The 13,902-nt window shown below is 30.6% G+C and overlaps 1 long non-coding RNA gene across 1 annotated transcript in view; it reads right to left on the reverse strand.

The window, feature by feature from the left end:
- Positions 1 to 1,548: 1,548 nt before the first annotated feature.
- Positions 1,549 to 13,902, reverse strand: part of LOC135951623 (uncharacterized) — a 102,722-nt gene continuing 90,368 nt past the window's right edge. The window contains exon 3 of the long non-coding RNA XR_010575984.1: positions 1,549 to 1,679. This is a non-coding gene — a long non-coding RNA (uncharacterized LOC135951623). The remainder of the gene's footprint in view (positions 1,680 to 13,902) is intronic.

Genomic DNA, 13,902 nt, shown 5'->3' on the forward strand with positions numbered 1-13,902 from the left:
GAAAATCATTCACGAAAATAAATTATAGTGTAGGGTATTATATAGTCGAGCTTGGCCGAACATACTTCCTTACTTGTTTTTATCTGCTGATAACTTTTTTAATAAGTATAGCTGATTCAAAAAACAAAAAATTTGCATTTTCATACTAAATGCTATAATAAATTAAAAGTTCAACTTTAACCTTAAATTGCGCAACAACTGCTGAACCGATTTTAATGAAACTAAAACTGGAGAAAAATTCAAGAAGTTATCTGTCTATCGTCTATCTCTATCGGTTCAAAAGTTACAGAGATTTGGCCGATGAAAAACGAAAATGAGCCACTGTGCGCCGTTGCAAAGGTCTTTGAAATATCTATCATTAGATATCCATATTGTCTATATAAATAACTTAGTAATCCAGATATACCGTGGTGGCCAGGTAATTAAGACAACATTTTTTTGCTAAATTCCATGTAATTGTCAATTATTTTTTCAAATATTTCCACAAATATGTATGCATGAGGACTGTTTTAACACACAAGTGTGTTTTATTCGACTGTATCAATTCATACGTATTCACCACGAACTCATAAGATTTTTCTACAACTTGACCAACAATTTTTTTTTTTAATATTGTTTTTTTACTATTATTGTTATTATTATAAAATATTCGGAACAAATTGCGTATTTTTAGTTCCATTAGTTTCGGTCATATCATATTATTAACAGCGGATGTTCGCCGAGGTGTGTCAACGTATTTCCACATATATTTGTCCATATATGTTTTACCGATTTTTCCAAACATTTTTGAGAAACTAGAAACATTAATAATAAATTGCATACTCTTAGAGGTCCTTTTATTTTGGCTCTAACGTACTTAAAATTCAGTTGATGAAAAAAATTCAAGTATTTGTCTTAAATTGGTGGCCACCACTGTAGGTCAAGAATCGAGGTTGTCTTGGTTTTTTCTTATATCTCAGCCATTTGTGGACCTATTTTCCCGATTATATATAGCAACTGAGCCGGAAGAATTCCACATATACTGATGTATGAATCGTGTATGTAAGTTATTTGGGGGCTTCGGAAAGTTGATTTCCACAGACAGATGGACAGACAGACGGACATGGTTTAATCGACTCCGCTATCTATAAGGATCCAGAATATATATACTTTATATGGCCGGAAAATTATATTGTGGAAATTACAAACGGGATGACTAACTTATGTATACCCTTCTCACGAAGGTGTAGGGTATAAATATTTTTATTATGCCCTATTGTGCATACCAGACAGACACAATTTTCCTCACTATGTGTAGTTAAGCATGATTCTACAGCATTTTTTGCACAAATTTAAAGTATTTTTTATTATAAAATTGTATACACCTACTTGAAAATACTTTACCAATTCTCCTTAAAAAACCTAATGTATTTAACTTATATTCCAAATATTTTATATTGATTTTCTTCATACCCAAAAAACTTTTGTTCAAAATAATCATGAGCTGACATTTACATAATGTTTCCGCTCAACTTCTTACAAAATTATTGACATTTAAGAATATAATTTGGCACAATACGAAAACATTCATAATGAAATCATTAAAATAGAAACAATTTTAAACAATAAATTCTATAAGACTGTGTGGACTTACCTGAACTGAGGAGGCAGGATGTTTGTGAATAAACTTTCATCAACACCTGTAAATGAATCGTAAAAGAAACAAAATTAATATTTTATTTATTTATTCTGGTTCATTGTTGCTTTCGTTTTGTAAGAAAAACAAAGTAAAACCCTAGAAATCAAAATATTTATTTAAAAATTGTTTTTGACTTAAATACTGTTGGCTAAAAAAATAAGAAAAAACCTCCACATTTATGCAGACATAAACGGTGACAAGAACAGCAGAAAACATCCGCCTACATTAAAGATTTAATAATACAACCGAGAAAACAATGAAATAAAAAACAAAATTTAATCTTTCTTAAGTCTGGGGAAATTCAGTTTCTTAAATTTTCTTTTTGTGTTTCCGTTTTGTTCTGTAAAGGAAAAGCCTTGACTGACTAAATATAAGAAAATCTGTGGTATGAACAATAATTTCAAAATATCATTGTATGTTAAAAGGTAACTTTACACTATCTTAATTCTCATCTGAGTTAAACAATTAATCTGTCAGCTATTTTAGAGTGAATATGACTTCAAACTGATTTTTATCTTGGCAGTTTGATATGGAGTTGAGATTGATTTGAAATCATAGCATTTTTCAAATCTAACCTTTGAGAATATAATTGAAAATAATGATTTTCTCAACAATTACGTTCTATTTTTCTCAAGTTTTATTAAAGTGATGATGAGAGCTTTGAAATAACATTTCATATATGATGAAAAAATCATTATTTTTCGAACATTTTGTTTTTGTTTGCTGGGCAGATAGTGTAAAGTTGCCTTTAGCAAAATCACCAACAATTTAATGTGTGCGTTCAGTAGTCTTTGCCATAACAATAATAAACCTAATAAAAAATTATGATACAACGGATAATATTGATAATCTTATATGACGCGCAAAAAATATGAAGCTGAAATAAAATCAGAATCATACACACCCCGCTCATTTCAAATGTATTCTAACATTATCTTTTTTTTTCTTATTTTTTTCATTTGCCAAGTAGGGAGTCATTTTGTTTTCAATGTTTTCTTATATATCTAAGTAAGTGTGTATAATTTGCCAAAAATTGTTTAAGACAAAAAAAAAAAAAAAAAAAGATGGCTCAAAAAGTTTTTGCGTTATAATAAGTGTTTAACATAAATGCTACATAATCATTTTGTGTGTTTTTCTTAGTTTTTCTAAGTAAGTTTTATGATAAAAAGCTAATAATCATTGAAAAGAATTATAAATGGCAAGAATATTTTACACTCGAAGAAAAGAGATTATTCCCTAAGCGTAAATCATTAAAATTTAAAAAAATGTACCAAGACTTTTCCACACCAGTCCATAAAAAAGTTAATGACTCCTCTGACATTTCATTTAAATTCATATTGTCCGAAATACATACATATACACAGTAGCTAATCCGCACTTTTGGAATCCCTTTTTTTTCTAAATATTAACAAAAATACTTAAAAATCTTGATGTTAAAATTTTAGACTATTTCCATAGCTGGATGCCGTCAAACTTTTACTTCTACTCATTGGTAATGGTCCGCTAAAACTTGAACTAATACGGTGGGTCAATAAGTCCGCTAAGTTTTGAATTTCCCGGCTCTTATCTCAAAGAGTAGCACTGCTCCTATCAACAGGCATCTGTCAGTTGACTTCTGTCAAAATTTGAAAAAGCTGCGTCATCTATTTTGTGATTGACAGCAATTGATATCAGACTACCTCGTGACTTGAGGAGAAATTGGAAAAAAGTGAATTTCTTCTGCTTTTTGAAAAAAAACCATCAATTTCAATGGTAAAAAAGTGGTTTACTTAATTTCTTTGTGGCCGTACAAGCACGGAAGATACCGAATGTTCTAGATGCCCAGTTGGGGTCTCTACACCCGAAAATATTTAAAGTCTTTTTGATATGGTGCTGGCTGATCGAAGATTGAACGTGTGAAAGATTTTGAAGGCCGTATTCACATCACATGGCTCAGTGGTTTCAATTTTGAATGATCACTTGGGTTTGAGAAAGCTTAACTCGGCAAATCTTATTTTTTGAAAAAGATATTCAAATTGGAGAAAAGCTTGAAGGAACCTATGTAGAAAAATAAATTAATTTTGTATCCAAAAACCTGTGTTTCATTCAAAAAGGCAAGGACTTTTTGACAACTACTCTATTTGTGCAGAGTTTAGTATTATTTGTATAACCTTTAATTGTCCATGACGTTGAAACCATTTAACGGAAATACGTTTCCTTAAGAAACCATAGGTCTAAAATCAAATCCTATCTTGCGCATTATAGGATAAAAATAAGTACTGAAATATCATTGGATAAAAGACGAAATGCGCAAGATAGGATCTGATTTTAGACCTATGATTTCTTGGGGAAAATTTCTTAGAATTTTCGTAGAATACCTTTCCTGCCACACGATTTTTCGTGAAAAAATCGACCCTCTCTAACAGCCTATCTATCAACCGAGAAAGTTACTTCATTTCCGCTTGTGACGGTGACCATTACAAGCTGTGCGGCCGACAAGACAACCAGAAATATGCCCTGAAAAACACTTCTAAATCGGAAAGTCTATAATATATCCAATTAATTGTTCAGGTTATGTAAACCCCAGATCCAGTACTAGCGTGTGTCTTTAATATATCTATGAACACCGGATAATCGTTGTGAAATTTATCAAACATCATTTAGACTTCCCTATCCTTTGAGGATGTCCAATCAATGTTTCAATATTCGGATACCCAACATCGTAACACATCCCCGTTGACAATGACATCTTCTTGTCGTCACTCCCACTACATAGCCCTCAATTTATTGTAAATATAACATGATATATGTTGCCGTGAATAATGTGCTTCTTATGACACTAATAATATCAGTGTTTTCTTATGAAACTCTCTTTTCATAGTTTCCTATCCAAGAGCACTAACCGAGCTTTGAAGGCCTGAAACGCTTCGCTTCATATAAAGTCACATAGCTTCGCTGTCTGATTCTGCTGGTTGGAATACATTTTTCGAAATTAATATCACCACGTCATCGCCATAGAGACATTCGCGGATTCAGGAAGGTGAAATATTGAAATTATTCGCAAACCGATAAATCTTAAAATAAAAAAGTATCTGGATTCGCACCTATTTTGGGATCTCCTTCATAGCCTCAGTATTAACACACTCTACTATCTCACTTGTAATTTCCATCCGGGTCATGTTGTTGTTTTTGTGAGGCTAGCAATACCTGGTGAGGGACTTTCGGGGAACACTTGACGACGGAGGTTTAGAATTAAATCGACGGAAAGGATTCTTGGTTAAATTGTTAAAATTTAGAATAGTGACTTTGACCATACGAATATCTGTCTAGCTAATGTTGTCATTCAATAAGGCGCTTAGGTGGTGATGGTTCGTTGGAGTCCGTGGCTGAGGAATGAACTGGCGGGGACGGTTTTCGTACTGTATTGATCTAGCAAGCTTTCGGATGTAGTCAATCATTTGATTAGTTAGGGCTACAAATTTTTTAAATGTGACGGGGGCAGTAGCTGTCGGCCTGTGGCATGCTGGGCTATTAATTGCCTATATCTCAATATTAGAGAACGGTTCTTACTTATGTTTGCTGAAAACCTTGTTCTACGCCATGAAGTGCACTCCCAACAGATTAACCTTCCCTTTACCAATACCCACCCGGTTGATCATTACGGATTTAGTAGTTTAATATTTTTTTTTAATTTTGTTTCGATTTAAATGAAATTAAGACTCACTGAAAAAATTTTAGAGTTCGTTAGAATTTATTAAAATCATTTTGAACTTTTTATCAGGTTTTTTTGATTTTTTAAAATTTTTTTAGTCGCATATATGTGTAAAAGTGCTGTACCAGCCGGGTGGGTATTGGTAAACCATGAACATAAAAAAAACTTTGGTAAAGCGAAGGTTAAGCTGAAGGAGGATTGCACTGGTAGGGCTATCATTCAAATATGGCGATATTCTGCATGTAGTTTTTAACAAGATATATATCTGTTGTTGTAAACGATGTTCTAGCCATCTTATTTATATCGGCCTGATCACTGTGATAGCCTCCAAAAACTCAAAACAGTTTCCCTAGTTGCATCCACAATTATTCTGCCCGTACCATGATCTGCTCACGTCATAGTCAGCGCAGTTTCAAAACTTCTGACTCGGGACATAATCCCAAATGAGAAAAGAATATCCATAAATTATTACGTTTTCATGTAATACTTAGCATAATAAATTTGTGTATTGTCTAGGGTATTCATTCGACTAATGATCGTTAACTAATAATCGAATATTTTTTTATAATTAAAAATATAATAATTATTTGAACAATTTAAAAATTGCCATTTTCGAATAACGAATAATTCGAAAAATTTTATGTAGAATAATCGAATAAAACGAATAAATGTTCATATATATTTAAGTTTTGTAAATTGCTTAAAATTTTTCATAATTTCAAATTTAAATAAGTAATAAAGACTCACAAAAATTGTATTGTTTCTGAAATTCGACAAATAACTAAAGACAAAGGGACTTTCGATCACTGTATATGAGTGCAAGAAGTTACAATTCTAAAACCAAATCTTTCAAAATTTTTAACATAGGACTTGAACCAATGAAAATAAAAGGTACGGAATAAAATATTTGTTATTTTGCTGGCTAAATATTAGAAAAATCGCAATTAATAATCAAAATATTAACTTAGATTAAAGTGGAGTTGAATGTGATTTAGAAACGGTCGTCGAAAGTGATATTTAGGATGATATTTATATGATGACATTGAAATACATGAAGGTCATGATCTTAAAATATATGTATATAAGTGATGTTATTAACCGCGTACGTAAGTGTTGCAAAATATTTAATAAATCGAATGATAAACACAAATATTGCAAACTAACGTTTTGTTGCTTGATTTTGAACATCTTTGAACATCTTTGTCTAACATGTTAATACACTTTTTGCGTATTTGTAAATGCTTCAGTCTTGCACTGCCTGACTTCAAATTAGCCACGTTCACTGGCAATGATATCAAACTTTGAACAGATTGCCTTTATTGTGTAATTCTCCAAGACCACTTTATTAAGTAAAGTTTCGGCAACGTTGATAGAGCTTGATATATAATACAATTTGTTATAAATAATTTAGAAATAGTGAATAATTAATTTACTAAAGAATTAGTTACGTTTATATTGTATTTGAATTCAGGATCATGTCCAACTAGCTCAAATTTTTTAAAGTATAGCTCCAAAACGGAAACTAAAGGGTTTGCTAGTCAATTGTTTTGTAGATTGTTCCGAAGTTAATCTGATCAGAATATTTCTGTTGAAAATTTAATGATGGACTTTGTTTTCGAATGTTTTTTTAACATTATCAATACTTGAATTGTTAACTTTAACTTTAACATTATTTTTTGTTTTTCTTTAACAATTAAATATTAAAAAACCGACATCAAAACTTAATTCTTTACCTTTTTTAAAAAAAATAAATTATTCGAATAATTCGATTAATTTTAAAAGTGTGATCGAATTATTCGAACAAGTTAAAATCTCTTATTCGAATTATTCGTTTTATTCAAACAAGAGAAAAATCGAATAATTCGAATACCCTAGTATTGTCTGACTTTAATGAATGTTTCAAAAATATATACATATAAGGAATAGAAAAAGATAGTGATGGGTTTCCTTTTGAAAATAAAATAATGGTCAGGAAAAATACAATGAGTGTTATAATACATTCGTTTTCATAATGGAAAAACAAAGAAAACTAGTATATTTTCAGATAGTTTTTGAGATTTACTTTAAGGCGACACATAATCTTCCTTGCCACTGTTTGAGTTCATTCGTTAGGCTTAGTATGATATCTGAGTATTAAGAATCCGCCATTGATGTCTGACTCTTCTTTTCTTTCTTATTGGATACTCTAAAGGTTCTGGATAAAATTTAATGAAATTCTGTGAGAATCGAACCATAATTTACCATACATCGCACATACTTAGGAAAATCGCACTTTTTTCTCCATTTTTTTTTTTTGATCCTAAGTAATTAAGGTCTATAAATATTTTTGGTAATCACAAACTCTATTCCTTAACTTGACAAGCACATATATAAATGGGCATCCATTTCTGCCTACATGATACGTATACGATTTTATTTGACACCCTCTTCCTAGTTTACTCTTTTCAAAAAAGATTTATCAAAAGAGTAGCAAAATAAAATCTAAAACAGTTGTCGGCACTCATAGATCCCGCATTTATCAGAATTATTTTTTTTTGACATTCAGTGATTAATTTCATTTAAATTCATACTTTAAGTGTAGCCATTAAAAACTTAAACTTTTTTTTGATAATATGGAAAAAAAAGAACATAACTTAATATTTGTAAATATATTTCTCTCTTTTTCTATAAGCAAAATAAAAACTAACACATATTGAGTAGTTTTTCAATTCTTTTATAGACTCGAAACTTTACTACAAAAGTTTAAGTAAAATAAATATGATATCATTTTAACAACTTAAAAGCCATTTCCTTTAAAAACATTATACAATTACGGAAAAGAGACGCTGAGGAAAAACATTCATTATATAAACAAGTAAGAGTGCTATATTCGGCTATGCCGAATCTTATATACCCTTCACCTTTGTTGTGGATGCATTATTATTTTTTATAATTAGTATATAGTTATGTATGTACATTGCCCACTTTCAGCGTACAGCATCCTAAATTTACCAAGAACACAAACGAAACAGAACACCAAAAGAAAAAACAAAATACGCAAGGCAATGAAACCAACACACATCCAAACATACGTTTAATTGTATAAAAAACAACACCAACGCCAAAAGAAACAAAACACAAAAGAAAAACAAAATACGCAAAGCATGCACATTCAAACATACGATTTGTTGATTTTTTGTCAAAAAAACCAACACACAACCAAACAAAAGTTTAGTTGTATAAAAAACAACAACAACGCCAAAAGAAACAAAACATACGTTGCTTGCACATCCAAACATACGTTTTGTTGTTTTTTTGTCAAAAAAACCAACACACAACCAAACAAACGTTTTGTTGTATAAAAAACAACAAAAACGCCAAAAGAAACAAAACACAAAAAAAAAACAAAATACGCAAAGCTTGCACATCCAACCACACGTTTTGTTGTTTTTTGTCAAAGCATGCAATACATTGTGTTTTTTGATGAAATTTTCAGAGGTTGTCTCGGATTTTTGCTTATATCTCCGTTATTTATGGACGGATTTTGCTGATTTTAAATAGCAAAATTCTCGAAAGTATGTCTGACAGAATTGTTGAAGATTTGGATCCCGGAGATATCTGGGGCCTTCAGAAAATTGATTTCAACAGACAGACAGACGGACAGACAGACAGACGGACATGGCTTAATCGACTCCGCTATCTATAAGGATCCAGAATATATATACTTTATAGGGTCGGAAATGAAAAATGTAGAAATTACAAACGGAATGACAAACTTATATATACCCTTCTCACGAAGCTGAAGGGTATAAAAACAAAGACTTAAGCTGCTGAAACAGTAAAGGCTGAGGCGTCCGCAGCAGCAATGCCAGTAACAGTAACTGCTGAAGTAATTCTTGTAATATTAGTAGTTGTGCTTGTAGCCGGAATGGTAATTCTTATATATTTATAACCACCATCAAAAAGTAAGGGAAGTATATTGATTTTGTTATTCCGTGTGTAACATATTCAAATATTGCTCGTTGAACCAAAAAGTATACATATATATATTCCGGGTACTCATAAGATTCTTAAACGATATAGTTGTGACCGTCTGTCTATTTTTCTGTTGAAAATATGATAGGGCGCAAAGGAAAGGAGCTAGCTGGCTGAAATTTTCCACAAATAATCTCTGTTGACATGGTTTATTATTGAAAATGTTTAATATCGGTCCAGGATTTCACTTAGCTCCACACAAATGTCCCCGGAATACTGTTTGAACAACTATAACTATGATAATTATGCGCAATCCTGATAAAATTTTGCACTAATTAGTACTCTGAATTAATACTGTAAATTATGGGGAACATTAAACAACATTTGTCCCTAGTCCCCATAAAAGGTCCCCCCTCAAAAAATGACTTGAATATTTATAATTTTCTTATCTTCGTGATGAAATTTATATGGAAGCTAAAACCTTCTACTAACAGTTGTGAGAATCAGTCCGTAAATAATCCTATCCCCCTATACCAGAAAAACATTTTATTGTCACATATTAATGGTGGGTATACAAGATTCGGCTCAACCGAATGTAATACTATTACTTGTTTGTTATTTTTTTAATTTTCCTATAAAACACTTTAATGTAAACTTTTTAATTTAGATAAAAAGAAAAAGCCATAGAAAAAATAATGTTCATTTTTTTCTCACTATTTCCATTTATTTATTTAGAAAAAAAGACTAGTAAATAAAAAAAAACCTATTTAACAAAATAACCAGAAAAAAGTATAATAAATACAAGCGAGACTTTGAAACATTATACTATATTCGGTTAAAATAAAGAGAGATGTTACTTTAAAAGGAAATCATGGTCAGAAGGACAAAGACAAAAAAGCTGGAAAAATTTAACATGCTAGACGAATAGAAAAAAAATGTATTTAAAACAAAATAGATGATGAAGTTGATGTAAGTACTACTTGTATACACACTATGTAAGTCTAAAGAAAACAACTACATATGTATGTATGTTAATTAGGGTGGGCATTATTTTGCACTTTTTGGATTTTCAATACATCCAAGGTCTGAAATGATTCTAGGTTAGATGAAATTTAGTTGTTGGTTCAAATTTGTTCAAATTTTTTTATAAAAAATAAAATTTGACTTCAATTTCCGTGCTCTGTCTTAGGCCTCTAAATTGTTAGAGTTCCTGTCAGGAACTTTTTGAGCCTTCTACGTTTTTAAACCTGCATATGGTTTAACTTTTTGTACCAAATAGTTCGAGTACTTAGCTAACCGGACTGCTTTTCTACAGGATGTGTTGGGAGCTCTTTTGAAAATGCTTTCTCATTTATTGGCTTTAGAAACATCATTTGGACCATTCCTTCTACCTGAACCAGGTTTTCTATCAACGGACAAGTTCTCCCGATACTGTTTAATAACATTGGAATCAGTTTGACGGCAGACTTTTGACCAAGGACCAAGTTGTTTTTTGTTGAAAATATTTAATAATTTTAGTACGCACTTTTTTCTCGTCACTCATTTTAATCAGATTAACAACAAATGAACATAATTGATACTAAACATAATAACTGACATACTTTTCACTTGGGTTAAAAGTTTTAAGGAAAAACGTGTGTTAAGGTTTTTTCGATCTCATTCCTTACGCATGAAATTTTATTATACCCTACACTACCGTAGTGGGGAAGGTATATTGGGTTAGTGCTGATGTTTGTAATGTACTAAAACATTGTCCCAATAAATTATACCAATATGCTCAGAATCACTTTCTGAGTCGATTTCGTATAAGCTCTTTTTTCCCCAAGGACGGAGCCTATTGAATTCGGTTAGAATCGGTCCATTATTTCTCCTAGACCCCCTACGATTGCCATATCTGAAAATAATTAAGCTCTCATAAATATCTTATGTATATTGATATCCAAACCAAATACAGCACAAATAAGTTTTATATAAGCCTAATTCGCATTGCCAAATTTTGTGATGATCGGTCCATAATTAGTCGTAGCTCCCATATAAGCCCCACTTTCGAAAATCATTTTAAACAGCATAAATCTCTTAAAAATGTTGGTACTTACACCAAATTTTGTAACGATCGGTTCATAATAAGTCATAGCTCCTATATACAGTGGTGGCCACCAATTTAAGACAAATAATTGAATTTTTTTCATCAACTGAATTTTAAGTGCGATAGAGCCAAAATAAAAGGACCTCTAAGGGTACGAAATTTATTATTAATGTTTCTAGTTTCTGAAAAATGTTTGGAAAAATCGGTAAAACATATATGGAAATACGTTGACCCACCTCAGCGAACATCCGCTGTTAATAACATGATATGACCGAAACTAATGGAACTAAAAATACGAAATTTGGTCCGAATATTTTATAATAATAAAATTATAATGATATAAATATGAGAAAATATAAATTTTTTTGGTCAAGTTGTAGAAAAATTTTATGGTGAATATGTATGAATTGACACAGTCAAATAAAACACACTTGTGTATTAAAACAGTCCTCATGCATACATACATATTTGTGGAAATATTTGAAAAAATAATTGACAATTACATGGAATTTAGCAAAAAATGTTTGTCTTAAATTCCTGGCCACCACTGTAAGAGCCACTTCCGAAAATCATTTTAACGAGTATAGATTTCTTAAAAATATTGATATTTAAATAAAATTCAACACAAATATATGTATGTATTAGGGTATTCAATCGATTAACCGTTAATCGGTTAACCGATTAATTTTGGACGGTTAACTATTCGAATAATTTGAAATTGCCGATTTTCAAATAACAAATAAACCGACTAATTTGTGTCGATTAACCGATTAACCGAAATTCCTTTTTTTGCACTTTAAACAATTTGTTTGTATTTATTTTTCCGTTTCAATTCAAATACAAATTTCAAATTAAAATTAGATATTTTTGAACATCCAATAAAAATGATTTGTGAGTATGTATAACAATTGACATATTTAATTTACATGTATTTGAAACTTTGTTAATATGTATTTACATGTATAGACGAAACTTTTTTTTGAAATGAGTATTTTGTCATAACTAAAAGGAATATTCTTTATCATGCTTTTGATTTCTCCAACATATACAATCATCGAGAGAGTTTTTTTCCAAGAAAAGTTTTATTAAATCTAAAGAAAAAAATGGTTTAAATTATATTCTTTTTATAAAAGATTATTTCAGAAGATCTCACTAAAACCCTAAAAAACTCACACATCGCTCATTTGCTGCAACAACGTCATAATTCAAAAAAGTCGTTTCGAGATAAACGTTTATTGAATAGTTTATGACATTTTACTATTTCTTAAATAAATTTTCAACAAATCATGCGATTTCAGAAATATAAATATTAGATGTTAATATCTTTCTAATCTGTATTTAACCCAAATTTTTACTTATCAAATATACGAGAAAACATGAATTTTTATTTTGATGTTTACAACAAAAAAACACTCTCAAACAAAAAATAATTGACTTTTTTGAAAACTGATGAAACTATATGAAAGATTATAGAACAGCGCATATTTTCTATTACTCAGTTCATAACACACGGATTTTGAGTTATGACGTTGTTGCAGCAAATAGGCGATATGTTTACAAAAATGATCTCAAATAACTTATTTGATGTTTTTTATGTTTTTGTACACAAAATTCGTTGTTATATTTTCAATTTAAAATGAAAATAGAAATTATTCGGTTAATCGAATAATTTTAAATTAACCGATTATTAACCGAATAAATCTAAACAGAATAAATCTAAAACCTCGATTGTTTATATTTTTATACCGTAATGTTTATAACTCCAAAAAATATTAGGCTAACGTTCTCCTTAAAGTATACCGATCGACGCAAAATCATTTTCTGAGCCGATTCTTATGTAAACTTGTGCGCATAGTACAGGTCGCAATTTAGAAGATATTTTGATAAAATTTGTCATATGTACTATATTCTTCCCAAAGACGAAGGTTATTGAAGCCGGAAAAGATTGATCTGTTATTTCACAAATATTTGGTTGTGCTCAATCTAACACTCCCTCATCATCAATATGAGACAATAAAATATTTTTCTGATAGATGGAGGGTAGAGTCAACTATGAACCGATCCTCTCAAAAGTCAGTAGAAATTTCAGAGTACTTAGACATATTTTATAAAATTTTATCAGGAGTGGCGCATAATCAAAATATTTATGACTGACTATGTGAAATCATGGACCCACATTTCCAATACATTTCCAAACAAACCATATCAAGAGAGTATTTGTGAAAAAAATCAGCCAACTAGCTTCTTTTCATTGGACAAACAGACAAACAGACGGACGGACACAGGTAGATCATCTTAGAATCGTTTCGTACCCAGGATATACATATATACTTTTTGGTTCTACGGCCAATATTTTGATATTTTACAAACGGAATGACAAAATCAATATATATTTCTTGATGGTGAGTATAAAAAAAGAAAAAAATTACGCTTCCTAATTTAATGGCGATCGGTCCATAATTGCTCCCATATAAGGCCCACTTTCGAAAATCA

Source organism: Calliphora vicina, chromosome 2 (assembly GCF_958450345.1).
Source record: "Calliphora vicina chromosome 2, idCalVici1.1, whole genome shotgun sequence".
Taxonomy (NCBI): Eukaryota; Metazoa; Arthropoda; class Insecta; order Diptera; family Calliphoridae; genus Calliphora; species Calliphora vicina.